This window comes from Balaenoptera physalus (genome assembly GCF_965194825.1).
Source record: "Balaenoptera physalus genome assembly, chromosome: 2".
NCBI classification, from domain to species: Eukaryota; Metazoa; Chordata; class Mammalia; order Artiodactyla; family Balaenopteridae; genus Balaenoptera; species Balaenoptera physalus.
This window is the reverse complement of record NC_138883.1, coordinates 56,600,671-56,619,655: the sequence shown is the minus strand read 5'-3', so window position 1 is coordinate 56,619,655 and position 18,985 is coordinate 56,600,671. Positions and strand designations below refer to the sequence as shown.

General features: G+C 31.6%; 1 long non-coding RNA gene across 1 annotated transcript in view; it reads right to left on the bottom strand.

Moving 5' to 3' along the window:
* The window catches only part of LOC309656145, a 190,941-nt gene that overhangs the window by 21,530 nt on the left and 150,426 nt on the right, over positions 1–18,985 (bottom strand). Inside the window, exon 3 of the long non-coding RNA XR_014261174.1 lies at positions 4,578–18,786. This is a non-coding gene — a long non-coding RNA (uncharacterized lncRNA). The remainder of the gene's footprint in view (positions 1–4,577; positions 18,787–18,985) is intronic.

Sequence of the window (18,985 nt, the reverse complement as noted above, 5' to 3'; positions counted from 1 at the left end):
GACCATGACCTTTATGTTTCTTTTTATGTGGTAAAATTAAAACCCCTAATTTTTTCAAGCTACACTTTTTCAGATCCCATTGACAGAAGTTAAAAGCAATTCCTCGCTGATGTAGTATGAAAAGTTTTTTTTAAATTATAAAATACACTTCTTTTTGAAAAAATTACAATTAACATTCTCTTGACAAAATATTATATTAGTAGTGGAAACTACTTTTATCAGATATTTATTGGATACTTAAATATTGAAAATTAAATATTGAAACATATTTATTCATATACTAGTGAACTAGTGATGTCTGTGGTAAATCAGTATCAATAAAGTACAGAAATATACATTTTGGGGTTCCCTATATCAATTGTGGTAGTTGTAATAAAATTATACACATTGGTAAAACTCTTTAAATATACACTCAAAAGAAACAGTGAATTGACTTGCATACGATTTATACCTCTATTGAGCTGCTTTAAAAATCTCATGTGACTTTTATGAAGGATTTAACATTGAGTCACTTATTCATATAAATGAATTCTAGATACCACAAATATGAAAATCTATTGACTAAAAGAGAAATTTACCAAATGCCACTTAATTTTTTTTCACATGATAAATACTTGTCAAACCTACGAAGTATGAGAAAGAGTTTTGAAACTTCAACTTTGATTGTGCCTATTTTAATGGCTTACTATTGTGAATATTTCTGTCTTTTTTTGTAAAACAAACTAAGCTGATTTAAGGTCAATGGTGAAACTGTCAGCTGTGAATTTCTTAACTTCATTATTCTTTCATATCCTCTGTAAGGACAATCTCAGTTTATATCATTCAATTGAACTTTGTCCAAGAAGTTACCTTTATTTATCTTGAAAATTGTTTTCTATTGTTGTAATATATGCCCACTGGAAGGTTTTGGTTTCGGATTGTTGGGATGGTTAGGTTTGAAATTCGTGAAAGGACAATAAAATTCAGATAAGTATAATAATATTATCATTATTATTTATTTTGTTTCAGTTAGTCATACTTCACTGTAACATATTTATTCTGGAAATTAACCAGAGATGCTATATATGCCAAATCTGCATGTACTCTAAAATGTATTTAACTAGGCTGTTGCTACTGGAGCCAGTAACAGATTTCCTTTAGGGTTCAGAGGGCTGCACTGATATCTGACAGATGTGTGTAGTGATTCTTCATATTCCAATCAGTATTTGATGCTTTTGAACTTACATGAGCATATGCCTGCATGCACTGCGTTTTCTGAGACTTTACAAGGAAAAAAAGAAAAAAAAAAAAAAACCTCACAAACAAGAACACTATGCATTTTTATCAGCTTGCTTAGAGAAACAGTCTGACACACTTTATTTTCATTTTGTGTCTGTCAAGCTAAAGTACATGCTCCAGGGTGAGAAAAGAAATAGGGAACAGATATTTCCTTGAATTGATAGACATGACATTTGTGCAACTAGGTAGATAGAATGATTCACAGAAATGGAATAAGAAGGAAGAAAGGTGAAATGTAAAAGCTGGAACTAATGTTATCAACCCAATCTGTTATCTGAGCTCACAAGTTAAATATAGTATTGCAATGTCAGCGTTTCTCCAGCAAAGTAGGACGCTATAAATATCCACTGCATGGAAGCAATATTTGACCTATAAAGAACCACCATCCCAACAGTACTTGGTGCAGAAATTGGATAATGTTTGTCTGCAAAGTGGCAGACTTTGGAGTCTGAGCTGAACAGAGCAGTAAGTTCCATGTAAAGTAGCAATAAAATATGTTGTAAATTTTCCAGTTTGAATTGATATGTTTTACTCATTATACATTTTTAAGAACTACCAGATTTAACCCAGCATCCTGAGCACTGTCTTAACAGAAACTGTGATATTTCAATTCCAAACTGTACTAAAATTCTAGTTGGATGGTGCAATTCTATAAAAATTATAATACTAATTAATGAAAAGGCACTACTATTTCCTGTTTCAAAGCATGTGTTCATGCTTCAGTGCTAGTGACTTAGGAGTGTTTGGAATACCATAAAACACAATTTATAGAATATTTGTAAATTGATAGGCTATCTGTATTTGGGTTTTGTTTGTTTGTGTTTTGGGCAGGTCACAGATATGCAGATGGTACAAATTAATCTAATATCTTCCCATTTGCAGAAAAATCTGTTGATTTTTTTGGATACAGAAACACTGTTTTTCACACTTTTCACAGAACGTGATAACATTTGCATTAGGCAGCAAAGGGCAAAATATTTATTAAAATATTATTTACCATTTCTGAAACAATTCCTGCCAATTCTGTATTGGTAGCACTGTGACTGGTGCTCCTCTAACATTTGATTTTTTAATCTATTTTACTTCCATCCAACCTGAAAAAATTATATTTCAGCCATGTTAACTTTAACAAACATCCATTTTATCTGAAATTTATGTTTCATGAAATATATTTTATAATTAACGAAAATATTCAAAATTATTATTTCAAGATATGTCATAATTCTTCCATAGACAACAAGATAAACAGGTTAATATTGTGTTTTTTAATCTATGAAAGTGTTGTTATAGCTATAGCAAAAATAAATGATACAAGTTCTTCTTAATGCTAAAACTCAGAGAACAACAGTTCACATTTGGTGAATGCCTTTCCATGTTTTTTATAATAAAATTTATAAAAATAAGTTTACTCTATTCATAATATATTCAAATTTGAACTGCTTTGCTTGAAAATATAGTAAGAACAATGAAAAGAATCATTTTAATAGATATACTTTATTCTATATTAGGCATCTTAATAGTTTAAATGCCTTGTTGTGGAACTAGGTTATTCCTATTTTTTCAACTACATAAATATTTCTACTATAAATTTTTCTTTGATTATTTATTATTCAATATAAATGCCTAGAAGCTAAACATGTAAGTCTTAGGACAGATACTTTTTATAGATTGGGCAAAATAGAAAAAAATTGCCTGCTATTTGTACTATTTTAAGCTTTCACTAGCATTGGTTGAAAGTGCTCATATCTCCAAGTTCTTATCAGTATTGGGTACCATCATATTTTGTGGTAGATGGAGAAAAAATATTTTCAATTTCACTTTAATGATTTTTAATAAACATTTAAAAAATATAATAATTGGCTACATTCATATTTTCTCTAATGAGCTGTCTAACCAAACTCTGGTCCTTAGTACAATTTCACTTCTTAGAAAAGTTTCACTTAAGACAGCCCTACATTGAACTAGTTTCTCCAGCTATCCTTTATTAATACTCTTATAATCTTCCCACATATCTCTTTTCATAGTTTAATTAAATATTCATTTACATAATTGCTAATTATCTATCTTTACAATGGAGGGCAGAGACCATGCCTGCTTTGTCAACATTGTCCCAGTGCCTACAATATTCTATAATAAATGGTACTTGCTAAATATGTTTTTGAATGTTTGGAGGGAATTTTATTCTCATTTTAGAGAAAAAATAGTTTAGCAAGGTTAAGTTTTCTAAGTTTACATAGTTATTAAGATTGGGAACTAGAAATATACAGGAAATAGGAATATACAGGAACTAGGAATATACGTATATTCCTGTATATACACAAAAAGCATAATTTATAAGAATGATAGCCTATATTTTCATTTTAAACTCATCTAACTATAATTTGATTTCAGAAAAACATGGTAATCTTTGTTTTTACTCCAATCCTTACCAATACCAACAATATAGTCGCTCTTTAGTCACCCAAGAATTTCTTACTGTTTAATCTTCAAATGTTTCCTTTTCTCACTTGATTTATACTTCTAATACTATTTGAGATTTGTGATCTGCCTTCACTGGTCCCACAAAAATAAAATTATTACTTTTAAACTCCTTCTCTACTTTTCTTTTTTTGTTTGTTTAATTCTTTAAAACATAGGCATCTTCCAACCCAATTTGTTCAGAGCAAATTAGGTTTTTAATAGGAGTGTTAAAAATCTAACACTTTTAGAAGTCTAAAAATAACAAAAATTTAATAGGAAAAATATGTAAAATTAGAGATTATGAGATTCAGTGCATGGATGAAAAACTATTAGCAAAGTGGGTCATAAAAACACAACTGAGTAAAATATGCTCTCAGGAGAAATTGATTTTGACAAGTTATGTTAGGAATTTTATGAAAATATTATCTTTGGCTTTAAAAATATTCCTGCTTTATTTATCACTTTGTTAATATATCAATTATGAAACCACACAAGCAACCAAAATGTAATCATGAAAATATTTTTTTCTGTACATGATTTAAAAAGTATTTTCCATGTTCAGTCTTACAAGATTCTCGTTTTCAGTACCAAAATTTACATTACCATAATGATTTTTTTTCCGTTTCTATTTAAAAATAAGTATGAATCAGGGTGAAACCTGCAAAATGATTTTTTTAATTGCTTGGATATTCTTTTTTAACTTATGTCCATGAAAATTAATTTTTATTTTTAATTTCTCCCATCATTCTTCTCTCCATATTTGTTGCAATTAGAGCAGTATCATTTACTGCACTATGTTACATTTATTTCATTATTCACTTAAATGCATAATATCTGACCTGAATGCTGGGTCCTAGATTTGTTCTCTTGATTAAGTTGTCCATTTTCAATCATTAAAATCAGTTCTTTGCAAATGGTGCAGCTCAGGTCATCCCAGTCATCTCTTAGACCCATCTGGATTTTCCCCAAGCAATTTAACTTGCTGTGGGGAAAAATGTCTAAAAATAGAGCTGACTGTTCTCACTTTGCATTGACGACCAAAGAGTTCAAATGGGTATAATCACTGTCTGGAAATCCTTCTATATTTTCAACTGTCCCAAATAATTATTTCATATCTTTTTTCTTTCACCTAAAACTGTCAACAAGCACTTCCATAACGATGGAAATGAAAGCTATTAAGAACTGCCACATTTCGTATCCACCAAATCAAGCTACCCGCACTGTATCCATCTTCAATGTTTTCCACATTGATATAATGAAAGCAGCAACACTGAATACTTGGTGTTCTCTCTTGTCTTCTCAAGGATTTTGCTCCTGTGATTGTTCTCCCTTCTATTTATCATACCTATCAGCATAGTTTTACTATATACTTCTTTATGAGAAATATGCACTCACCATCACTCTGCTCCCCTCAGACTATCTCTATCTGCTCCCCTCTATTTCACAGGAAAATCCCCCAAACTGTGCATACTCAGTGGCTCCACATTCATCACTTATTCTCTCACTAACCTTCTCTGATAAGGCAAATGTCTCCTCTCTACAGAAATTATCACTGTCAAGTTACCAAAGGTCATTATTGTGCCAAATCCTTTTTATTAGTCAATTGAATACTGTAGAAATCCCTCTTTCCTTACCCACTGTCCCTTGAAGGCCATGATTAGCTCCTGGAGGCTGCCAAAACTTTTCCTTGAAAACCAAACTTATACATTTCCTCCCTAAAATCCCACTGGATGTCTAACAGCTTCTCAAAATTAAGAGTTGAAGAACAGAATCCATGGAATTTTCAGAAAACATTTCCCTACCCTAGATATTTCCATCTTGATTATAATACTGCATACACCAATAAACTCAAAATCTAAGTCTTCTTTGATTACTGTTATTTCTTTACCTACTCATCTATTTCTTCATTAGGACTATTTGTTTTATCCTCAAAATACATCTCAAAGGTGACCCATTCTGCACATTCCCCCGAAGCTTAGTTAGTTAACTCTCCACTGTTTCTGGCACTAACATCAACAACAGCCTCTGACAGGTTCCCTTGCCTCCATCTTGCTCTCATATAATCTATAGAAGTCACAGAGACCTTTATAAATCTAATTTATACTAACATCTGACAGACCCCAAGGCCAAAATTAAATGGAACAAAAATGACTACTTTTAATGATAAAAGGTACAATTCACAAAGTAGGTAGACACTGTGAACCACTGTACACCAAACAAAAAAGAAACAAATATATATAAAGCAGAAACCAGAAGAAATATAAGAAAAATATCTATAATCATAGTGAGAATTACTTAACATTTCCCTGAGAATATTTTGAGTGTTGAAAAAATAAATAAGAATGTAAACATCTTGAATAATATTAATGATTTTAATATAACAGATTTAGAATCTTATATTCTACACAAATATACTTAAAGCTTTGCCTCATACATTGCTTTTAAACGTCTATAGGACATTTAGAACAACTGGCTAAAAGACAAATATTACTAAATTTCAAAAAGTAGAATTCTTGTAAGATACATTTTTGACTATACTATATTAAAACTGGAAAGAAAAAACTTCTACGTCTGTGTGTATATATGTATTATTTGGAATTACATATATATATATATAATTCTAAATAGTTCTTGCATCAACTATAAAAAAATTCCTAGTAGTATACCAGAAGAATAATGTATCCTTTTGAAATATATTTTATTACAAGAAGGCAAAACTAGATACACATTAGGAAATGTATTAATACAATTTTTACATTAAAGGAGAAAAACAATATTCTAGAAGTTAAGAAGGAATTTGAGAGAGCCATTCTAAGTTAAGAGTCTTAATAAAATAGGAATAGAATGAAACTTCTTTAACAGGAAAATAAATAATCCATATAAAACCAAAAGAAACAGCATTTTTACCATTAAAGTAAAGAATAAGATAAGGATGCTCACTACTCTTAATAAACATTGTTCTGGAGGGTTTAATCAATGCAATAAGACAAATTTATAATAAGCAGAATTCATTATTTGCAGATGATATAATGTTTGCTTAGAAAATCCAAGAGAATTATCCAAAGGAAGTATTAGAATTAACATAATTCAGTCAAGTCATCTGATAAAAGATAAATGTATAAAAGAATAACTTTTTTATATGTTAACAATAACAAGTTAGAAAATGAAACGGAAAAATTGGAATCACGAAATACCATTTCCTGAGTGATATTTTCCAGAATGTCTAGTACTAAAGTAATTTCTTCTACATTTAAACACCTGAAACATTTTATATCTATTTGTTTATACTACTTAGCAATTATTTATTATGCATTTTATTATTAGTGCACAGGAATATTATGCCCACTCTGTCATAAACCCCACTGCAAAATATATCTCTGATTTATAATTCTATACCCCTGTGGTCCCTAATATGACAATTTCTATATTATGAACTTATTATTAGCAAAATAATGGATAGGAATCAAACACATATATATTGGAGAAATAATTTATGTTCTATGCTTTCCAAATTAGATCCGTGATGCATAAACACTTAATTTTGTTTCTCTTCTCAGGTGATCATACACATTTTTAAAAATTTAAAGTTTATTTGAAAAAGTAGACATTATGACACGCTTTACATATTATACAATCACATAATATAAAATTAACAATACATATTTTTTCTTCTATGCCAATTTTGTTTTGTCTTATTGTTTGTCTTTAATTTCTAATGGTCTTGCTTTTGAGTTAAGTGTAGCAATTCTCTATGGCCACTGTCTAAACTTTGTAAAAAAAACCAATCTCTCATCAAGCGGGCCATGATTTATCAGGAATTTTACATTTATTTAGTAAAATGAAAGTTCCAAGGATGTCAAAGTAGTTTAAATATTTCAATACTAAGATCAGTGTTGTTTTTGGGTTTGTTTTTTTTGTTTGTTTTTTGTTTTTGTTTTTTTGGTATTATTGAGTAACAACTAGATGCAGGTAATTTTAATATTGATATAATATAGATAGATATAGATGTATAGCTATTTATATAGATACATATGTACTTATATATATGTATTTATAAAGAATGCATATATATATATATAGAGAGAGAGAGAGAGAGAGAGAGCTCTATAGATATGGATATAGATATACTTTTTCCTAATACACAACATGATAAGAACATGCAAGGCATTTTTTTTTTTTTCCTTTTACATATCCTCATTGAAGAGCTTAATCTCCTTGGTTAAGATTACTAAGAAAATAAATGTAGAGCCAGTATCAAACGCTGGTTTGTGTGGCTCCACACATCTTGCTTGTGACCTGCTGCCTCTGGACACTCTCTTTTTCTCGCAGGAAGGTAAATTGTCTATGTTGAGGATACCATCCATATTTTCATCCTGTCTCATCAGTATCCATTAATTTTCTTATTGTCATCTAGTAAGTTCTCAAATGACATGAGGTAGGTGAAAGGTGTAGTAAATCATTTAGGAAAGAGTTAGCAAATGTAGGTGTATGTGTGTGTGTACATGTGCATACACACACACACATTAATGGTGGCAGTTAGACAGGATTCATTTGCTACAGAAGATGACCCACAGGACTAAAATGACAAGTTTTACAAATCTAAGCTTTAATGCAGGAAAATGATACCATATAGCAAAGATTACAGAAATAATCACAATTCAAAGGCTGGCTCCTAGATGAGGTTCAAATAATGTGCATACAATCGCCAATCATCCTCCCCCTGCAGGGGAACCATGATCTGCTTTCTTTTGGGGGTCAGGAATCACTATCTTGTGCATGGAGTACCATGGAATCAGGGAGTCCACAATAGAGTATAAGCCCAGACTTCTTACACCCTGCAGGTCACATAGGCTTAATTTTTCTATGTAACCTACTGCAATGGCAGCGCCCTCTTGTGGATCTCACTGAGACCACATACACGTCATTTATCTCCACTGTGAATAAACTATGCTGCTAAGCTTAAACTGGTTTTTAAGCTTTTTATACAGCAACAGTATTAATCGGTAAACCTATGCCTTGACTAGGGGTTAGTGTCATACAGATGCATGTCTTACTTCAGTAAAATGGCTCAGGACAATTCCAGACCTGCCAGAATTGGCAATCACAGTATTATATATTTTAATAATCAGAAAGCATTTTATACACTTTTTAGTTGACACTGTGAAGTGAACCTGAGTGTATAAAACTTACACTTTCTTATAGACCCTAACCTATTAGTCTGTTCCAGTTTCTAAGACTGACATGCCCAGGAATCATGAAATTTATATATGTGATTTCTCATTTTAATTTTTACACATATTTTCATAGAAATTATCTAGTCTCCAACTTTTTGTCAGAAAGACATTTTCTTTTTTTAACTTTTATATGAAATGTTACTTGATACTTCATTATATAGAATAGATTAAAAAATGAACTTATCTATTTGGGGAAAAGGCAGAGATTTTTTTACCCCTACTTCCTCCACATTCCCATCCCTTAACGGTCCCTGAATACCATCAAGTAAATCCTAAGACTCCATGAAGCACAGCTTGAAAATAGCTGCTCTAATCCATTCCTATTGTACAGAATGTGAAACTGAGACTCACTGAGGTCAACTTTTATTTGCAAAGAAGTATTGCTCGTTAAGTGGCAATGATAAGAACCAGATTTTCTATCTTGCTTCCCAGTATTCTTTTCAAATTGAAGTATCAACAGCTGTCCAGTTGACATGTAGATAATATTTTCTTAGAAATAATAATCATTTATAGATCAAAATTATTAGGTGATTATTTTTAAAGAACATTAAGCAGATTAAATATGCTCCCACAAGTATATTTGATCTGTTAATTTGCATAGTTAATCTCCTCTTTATTCAGTCAAAAATAAATACATATTCAGCTTGTGGAAAAGTACCATAAGCTTAAATAATTAATATTGAATACTAATTACTAATTATTTGAATAATTAATATCTAATATGTAGCACCACTATCTTTTATTGATTTTAATATCTATGTGTTAGTCTCCTTTTACTGTCTTTGCTTAATGCTTCTTAACATTGTGTCTATTTCATTGGCTATTTTTTCTTTCATAGGTATACATAAAATAATGGTGTTATCTTAGAATGGCTGATAACTTAGTTTCATGAAATACATACATTTTTTAGAAGGAGTTTCCAGTGTTAGTTAGGTCAGCATGTTAATTGTGCTTGACAGTTGAGTCACAGGTTGAACTTTACCTAAAATTCACTTAGCTTCACTCAGAAAATAATGTTCTCTATGGCTTTTTGCTACACCTACTTTCTATCAATTCTAATACTATGATAAATTGAATTATTATTCATAATTATCTGGTTTCCCTCCCTGTAAGGCACAGAATAGTGTGTAATTTATTCTAGCATAATATACTTTAATCAACTTACACCTATAAAATGCTGCCAGAATTGTACAACCCTGACCATTGCCATGTGAATTGCAACAATTCCCATTGAAATCAGACTTGGTCAAGTCGCCTGCTAAGACAATAGAATGTGAACAGAAAAGACATACTTTAAGTGTCACTGAACTCTTTTTCCATTCCCTATCTTCCCTCTGCAACAACAATGTCATGGCCAGCTGAAGGTGGCTCCTTCATTCTGAGTCCTAGAATAAAAACTTTTGGAGCATGTTGGCTGTAAACTTGCAGCAAACATAAAACATAAGCAATAAATAGCCTTATGAGATTTGAGGGGTGCTTGTTTCTACAGAAAAATTTAATAAAAATTGACTAATATAAATACATTTAGTGTATATATATTTTTGCCTACCATGTACCAGGCATTTTTAGGATGTTGAAGTAGAGTTGTTAGCATGACAGGCAATCCCCTTCCTCCCCTTCATGAAGTTTACATTCTTGAGAAAAAAAATAAACAAGTAAACAAAAGAAAAGATAAATAAAAGAAAAAGAAATTTTGGAGAGTGGTAGGTACTATTGATGATATATAACAGTGGGTTTTTGGTCCTAGGTAGTTCTAGGATTTGAATATGATTACCAGGAAGGCATGTCTAAGGAGTGTGAATTTTGAGTTGAAATATAAATAACAAGAAGAAAATAACAATATGAAGATCTGAGGGCACAAGTTTTCTAGGCAGAGTTTACAGAAAATCTGAAGTCTGGGAAACAGGAATAGGGCATATTAGTGGAACAGAAAAAAAGCCAGTAGGCATGGCATGTAGTGAATTAGGAAGGCAAAGACAGAAGATACATTTGGAGAAGTGACAGAGGCAAGTTACATCAAGACTTGATGGGCTCAAGAAGGAGTGTGCAGTCTATTCTTACGTGAGTCTATAATAACCAACCCACACCTGTAACATGCTTTCAATATATAATAAGTCAATTACAGAACTGATAAAATATATCTTTATATCTTTAATTTTATTCCATTGAATTCTTGTTTCCTGACCTGTTATCTTTTACTTTCATTGTTACCTTTGGTCCTCATCCCTTAGCCTATGCCAATGATGGTGAGCTGGAGATTCCTCCTATACTGGAATGCATATTTACACTTCTGATAGTATCCCTTTTTGTCACTTAACACTCCAATTTAATCTAACCTCACCACCAGGGACCTTCTCTAGTGCCAACATCTATGGTTAGTTAGCATGCCTAATGAATCTTTCCTCGTCCTCTGAGATATAAACACAAAAGATATTCTTTTCTCTTTAAATGTTTTCAATCTTATGATTTTATTCAGTAAGACATTCTTTCTCTAGAAGGTGGAGAATCAGAATCTAAGTTAGTTTGGGATTGTTATTAAAAAAATAACTAGTAGGCATCAATCCTGTCTTCTGCATATGGTTATTATAAACTTAAATTATTTGGTCTCTAGCCTTTTCTTGAAAATGAAAAATCAATTTTCATTTAGTTTGGGGCATAATAATAGCTAAAACTAAGAGAACAGTTAACCAATTAATTGCAAAAGAATAAGAAAAATCTCTTTATTCAATAGTACCTGATTTGGCCAAGTGCAATACTGACCTACTCAAAACTAGACAAGAAATTATACATTTTCAAAGAACCTGATAAGTTCCCAGAGTTAGAGAAATAGAATCTGAAAATATTATACAGACCTTTTAATACCTGACAAGATATAATATGTATAACAATGATAATATGGAGAATTATTTTAACTGTCACACTGGTAAATCATTTACTTGACAAACCATTTTACATTACAAATATCAAATCAATGGCTTGATGAATATTATTTCTAGAGCATGTCTAAAAAACTGAATTGATTTAAAATTCATTAACAGAAAAACATTACATGGATATTTAGTAAGGTGGTATATAGATATGACAACATTTTCAAGTTGTATAGGGAAGATTAAATTTTTAGGAGTATTGCCAAGACATCTATTAAATGTTTTAGAATAATCTTAATCAAAAGTCATTTTACATATTTTAGTTATTTTAGATAGCCACAAAAAAAGAGGCCACATTAGCTATAAATCTAACCATATAACCTTCTGAGTTCATTCCTGCTTACTAACTTAGGTAAGTTCACATTTTATAAGACGTTATGGGTTTTTATTGATGTTTTAATGCAATCTTTATATTATCAACAAATATTGATTTCAAGACCAGTCTTCAAATTACTTCCTCTTTCCCCTAGTCTTGACTTTAAATAATCACAGAAATAAAATTCAGGACATATATTTAAATCTATTGTATCCTGAACATAGTGCTTCTTTCATGTAACCATAGAAAAAGGGTTTGTCATATGTGAAATCAGATAAACTATTTTGACCAGCAAAAGGCATATTCTTTAAAAACCTATCCTGAAACCATTTTGTTCTAGTCTTTTGTTTATATTACTGTATAAAGAAGGCAGGAGTGGTTTGGCTAAAGTTCTCAAGCAAGTGTTTAGTGAGATATTGCAGTTATAATAGCTAAGTGTTTTGCAGTGTTATTTTTTGTTTGTTCTTAAGGAATATAATCTTATTTATGTTCACGTGTTTTATTCAAATCCCGCTCTTTGGAACACCTGTAGTATAATCACCTGTGGTGATGTTTAAAATGCAGTTTTATGAATCACTCCTCATCTGCTAAACCAAAATTTCTATGGCGAGGTCCTAAGAATCTTGACAATTTCCTCTAAATTACACTGAAAATGAAGTTTGAGAATCAGGAACACCTACAGGATATTCTAATTAGAGAGCACTGTAATGATAGTTGATAGCATGCTTCTCATTCTTTTTTCTTTAAGTTACCACTTATATAGAACAACACAATTTGCAGATGCTTATGTACATATTCAGATGTATTTTCTATATGAAGCTTTGCCACTCCCACTGTTTCCATTGGTCAACTTTGTTTTCTCATTATCAACTTTATTTTCTCATTGTATTAGTCAGGGCCCAATGTGAAACAGATGGCACAAACAAATTTGAATAACTAAGACTTTATTCACAAAAAATAATTTCAAAAGTTTGGGAGGTATATGGGGGAACCATAATGAATAGTGCTCAGATTTGAGGTTAGTATCAATACAACTATCATCACCTCTAGCTCCAAATAGTAGAGATGAGGAAGAGACTTAGAATTCCAAAAGAAAGGAGAATTCTGTAGAACAGGTCATTATGGGAGAAACAGCACCCTTCTGTGAAGGGATACAGCAAGCACAGGGTAGACTCACAGTGTGGGAAACAGGGAACTGCATACCTTGACCTCTCTCTCCTCAAACTCTCCAGTCCTCCTCTATGATTTCTCATTGGTTAAACCCAACAGGAAGGCAAGGGACATGTGAACTCTTAGATGTGATTCAATGGATCAGGTAACCTGGCAGAGGATGGGATAGGGTAGAGTGGCTCTGGAAGGATGCAAAATATATCTAGCATACTTAGTCTCAAAATATGCATATATCATTGCTTTATACTGCTGAGTTGTTTGGTGATGATAATATACCTGAAATAGTGTATTGTTATGTGAAGTGATTTGTAGCTAATACAGTGCTGCTGTGATTTGCATGTATTTGTGTTTAAATGCACATTTATGTCAATACATTTTGTGTATATGTGACCATATATGAAAGAGACAAGACTAAAAAGAGAAAAAAAAATGCCTCTCACTGTTGACACAACTTTTTCATTGTAGTATTCCTGGTTTGCCAAGCTTTATTCTCATAATCTCTGGTTTAACTTTTCTTACTGCGTTTACCTCCTTTGGTGAATTGCAAACTTCATACCCCTTCTAATTATATTTTCTTCTCCACAATCATGTATATTCAAAATATATGGTGTATATATTACACGTTGTTTTTGTTTCTGATTTACACAAATACACATGCATGCACATGGAGTAAATATGTATCCATGTTGCTGCTCTGGCATTCTAATTTATTTCTAATGTAAATATCACCTAATAAACAAATTGGTAATAATTTCCAATGACATTTAACATTTGCTGAATATTTTATAGCTTAATATAAACACATTTCAATTTTGTTTGCTTTTTAAGTAAATTGAAAGACTGCACAAATAATTTTTAACAGAGGTTTTATTTCAACAATTATTCCTTTCTTTTATTGGTAGTTTGTTCACAGGATGCTTAACATAATTTACCTAATCCAAATTCACCTCCCTATTTTATTTAAAATGTTATGATTCTTGTTTCCCCATCAGTTGAAGCAGGAACCTAGGGAATGTTGGCTTTAACACTAGCAAGCATAATCAATTTTCAATTTCTCCAGAGAAGCAGTATTTTCCTTAGATCATTGCTACTTGCTCCTGGCTTATGAATAGATCATCACTGCCACTTTTCTGACAACTAATTCACCCAGCTGTAAGACGTAGCTTTACCAAGGAAACAACAATGGCATTTTAAAGTCTAGGCATATTGTAAATTCAGCTATTTTTTACTCTTACCAGTCCCCAAAGTCTAAGTGCTTAAGTTATTAGAGAAACAAAAGAAAGAGTAAGGAAGAAATCTGAAATATCCCTCCCAGGAGATGTTTAAATATAGCACAGAAGTACAACTATCTCTGGTGTAGGTATATTCATGCTTGGAAATATAGCTTCTTATTTTCACTCTCTTTAAGAAAGTAGGTATTTTTGTCAATTGTTTAGAATATTTTTTAAAGTAACGATAACTTAAGAGGGAGGTATTTATAAAGAACTAGTATTTAAATCATAAATATTGAAAACCTTATGAAGTTACAGCATATTTGCTTGATCAGTCTTGGGATAGTAGTGGTAAATTCAAATGTCTTTCTAGAACTTAGAGATCACTCAGAGGTAAGCACATCATAACCATTTAATTTCTATTCTGTTTACTTTTTAGGTATTGATTATTTTGTGTGTGAATTAACCTTGAGCTATGTTCAGATTTCTCAGAAGAAAAGTTTTAAAATAGTTTTGAAACTCAGTATTATCAGGTAGTACTCAAAATGCACTGTGAGATCCATTTTCAAACTTCTCTTTCCACTCTCAAAACAACAGTAAATAGTGGAGAGGCTATGCATGTGTGAGTTTAGAAGGTATATGGGATATCTCTGTATCTTCCTTTCAATTTTGCTGTGAACTTAAAACTGTTCTAAAAAAACAAAGTCATGTACACACTGCTATATTTATTTATTTATTGTATGGAAAATGGGAAGTCTAAAATTTTATTGAAATTTTCTGATAATCTCAACTAACTCTTCTAGTCTTTGTTTAATAACAATTATTACAGCAATAATAATAGCTAGCTCTTACATATTATAATACATACGATGGGGTGGGCACTATTCTAGGTGCTTTATGTGTATTAACCATTGACTTTTATTTATTTATTTATTTTAATTGGAGTAAAATTGCTTTACAATGTTGTGTTAGTTTCTGCTGTACTATGAAGTGAATCAGCTATATGTATACCTATAACCCCTCCCTCTTGGACCTCTCTCCCACCCCCCATCCCATCCATCTAGGTAGTCACAGAGCAACGAGCTGAACTCCCTGTGCTATATAGCAGGTTCCCACTAGCTATCTATTTTAACATGGTAGTGTATTTATGTCAAACCTAATCTCCCAATTCGTCCCACCCTCCCCTTCCCCCTGTGTCCACATGTCTGTTCTCTACATCTACGTCTCTGTTCCTGCCCTACAAGTAGGTTCATCTGTACCATCTTTCTAGATTCCACATATATGCGTTAATATACGATATTTATTTTTCTCTTTCTGGCTCACTTCACTCTGTATGACAGACTCTAGGTCCATCCACATCTCTACAAATTACCCAATTTTGTTCTTTTTTTATGGCTGAGTAATATTCCATTGTATATATGTACCACATCTTTTTTATCCATTCATCTACCATTGGACATTTAGGTTGTTTCCATGTCCTGGCTATTGTAAATAGTACTGCAATGAACACTGGGGTACATATGTCCTTTTGAATTATGGTTTTCTCAGGTATATGCCCAGTAGTAGGATTGCTAGGTCATATAGTAGTTCTATTTTTAGTTTTTTAAGGAACCTCCATACTGTTCTCCATAGTGGCTGTATCAATTTACATTCCCACCAACAGTGCAAAAGGGTTCCCTGTTCTCTACACCCTCTCAGCATTTACTGTAACTAGATTTTTTTATGATGGCCATTCTGACTGGTGTGAGGCGATACCTCACTGAAGTTTTGATTTGCATTTCTCTAATGATTAGTGATGTTGAACATCCTTTCATGTGCCTCTTGGTCATCTGTATGTCTTCTTTGGTGAGATGTCTATTTAGGTCTTCTGCCCATTTTTTAATTGGGTTGTTTGTTTTTTTGATATTGAGCTCCATGAGCTGTTTGTTCACACTACTATATTTAAAAAGGATAACCAACAAGGACCTACTGTATAACACAGGGACTCTGCTCAATGTTATGTGGCAGCCTGGATGGGAGGGGAGTCTGAAGGAGAATGGATACATGTATATGTATTGCTGAGTCACTTTGCTATGCACCTGAAACTATCACAACATTGTTAGTTGGCTATACTCCAATATAAAATAAAAAGTTTAAAAAAATAAATAAAAATAAAAAAATAAAGTCTTTAAAATAAAACAACAACAACAGTTATTTTTTTAATTAAAATATATAGTTACAATAAAATTACAGGTTTTATTTTTTTTCTTTTCTCATTGGGCTAGATAGGAACTGGAACAGATAGCTACAACCCAGGCACCTTGGATCCACTGTGCTCTGGGTATAAAACTGGGCTAAAGGATGGGAGTCTGACTCCTGAATTAATAATAATTAAGACTGACAAAGTACTGAAAATGCAGTACTATGCAATAAATTGTTTTCCCAGTTAAAATGACAACAAATTTGCTTTGGAAACTTACAAAGTAAGAGGGAAAAATAAACATATTTGGCCAGTACTCCAGATAGTAAAATATGCCATGAATCTGTGGTAATTATGATTATTGAATTCTGGAGAAGAGATAATATTAAATATAAATTAAATGGATAAAATTCTAAAAATAGGCATACATACAAGACTTCACTTTATGATAGATAGTGAGTAAAAGAGGGCTTATACAGTGCAGTTTATGCTGTTGAGACAAATTGGGCAACTTATTACCACCATTCCCCAAATAAATATATAGAGAGAAATTTATCTATCTATCTATATCTCCTAATATATTCTTTATACCCAAAATTAATTCTATATGAATCAAGTATTTGAGCAAAAACTAAGTCATAAAACTTCACAAAGAATGAATAAATGTTTGCAGAATGAAAAATCATGTCCAGCTAGACATAAAATTCAGAAGGCATAAAGAAAATTTTTGATAAATTTGACTACACAAATATTTAACATTTTGAATGTAAATAAAAAACAAAATACAAGTTAAAAAGCAAACTGCCACATTGAGTAAAAATATTTGCAATATATATGACAGAGAGGGATTTGATTTCTTCAATATTATACGTAAAGTGTTTAAACCAAGCAGTAAAAATAGATTGTATAGTACAAAATGGACATGAATTGAAAATGCAATTTCTATAAAAAAGAATAGTCAATCATACATGACTATATGAAAACTTGTAAACCATATGTAAGGTGTGATTTTTAAAAAACATGCAGCCATGAGTACCCAGGCATAATAAATAGAAGAGAAATACATTTTAAGCATTCTATTTGCTTTTGCTTTATTTTGTTTCATATTTCTTCCTACCTTTTTTTGTATTGAGTTTAAAATAATCTACAAGTAAGTTATTAGAACTAATAAGAGTTTTGCAAGATAAGCATATACATTCACTATATAGAAATAAAATTATATATATATAAATGTATAAACTTATATACACACACTATTAATGAACATCTGGAAAATAATATAAAAAATACTGCCATGTAGTACAAGGTATTGATATGATGTACAATAATTAGCAAAATACATTGTAAGATATACTTTATATGATAATATTATTAGTAGTATAATTAAGTATTATTACAAGGTATATTATAAGTCTAACACTACAGCATCAAAACCAATATATCCTAATTCTAACTAAATATGTACACAATTTCTAGGCTGAAATTACATATATATATATATATATAATTTTTTAAAAAGACCTGTAAAAATGGAAAAATTCTTACTACTTAGTAATAGCAAGAAAAAGAAGAGTTAAAATGGACAATATGTTTGAGCCAGCAGTCTAATAAAAAAATGGTGCATATGATAAGCAAATGAAAAGATCTGTCAATAGGGAATTCAAATAATCACCACAATACAACACCATTATGCATCTATTAGAATGGCTAAAATTAAAATAGTAGACATACCATGTACTAGAATCCTTTACATTTTTGGTACTTCTTTCCACACTATATTTTGTCTATCCAGACATTCTATTTAGCAAGATGCTTAAGTTACCTTTGAAATTTCACCTGAAATTTGCAGCACTGATATAGTTCAAATTTAGAGTGGTTTGTCACAATTGAAAATGTATTATAAAATATCAACATCTAAAATACAATATCTATCAATAAAAGACTCCTACCCTTTATTCATCTCCTTCTATTTCATGTATTCATCAATTTATTTAATAAATATCTGTGGGGGCTTCCCTGGTGGCGCAGTGGTTAAGAATCCGCCTGCCAATGCAGGGCACACGGGTTCGTGCCCCGGTCCGGGAAGATCCCACATGCCGCGGAGCGGCTAGGCCCGTGAGCCACAACTACTGAGCCTGCGCGTCTGGAGCCTGTGCTCCGCAACGGGAGAGGCCGTGACAGTGAGAGGCCCGTGCACCGCGATGAAGAGT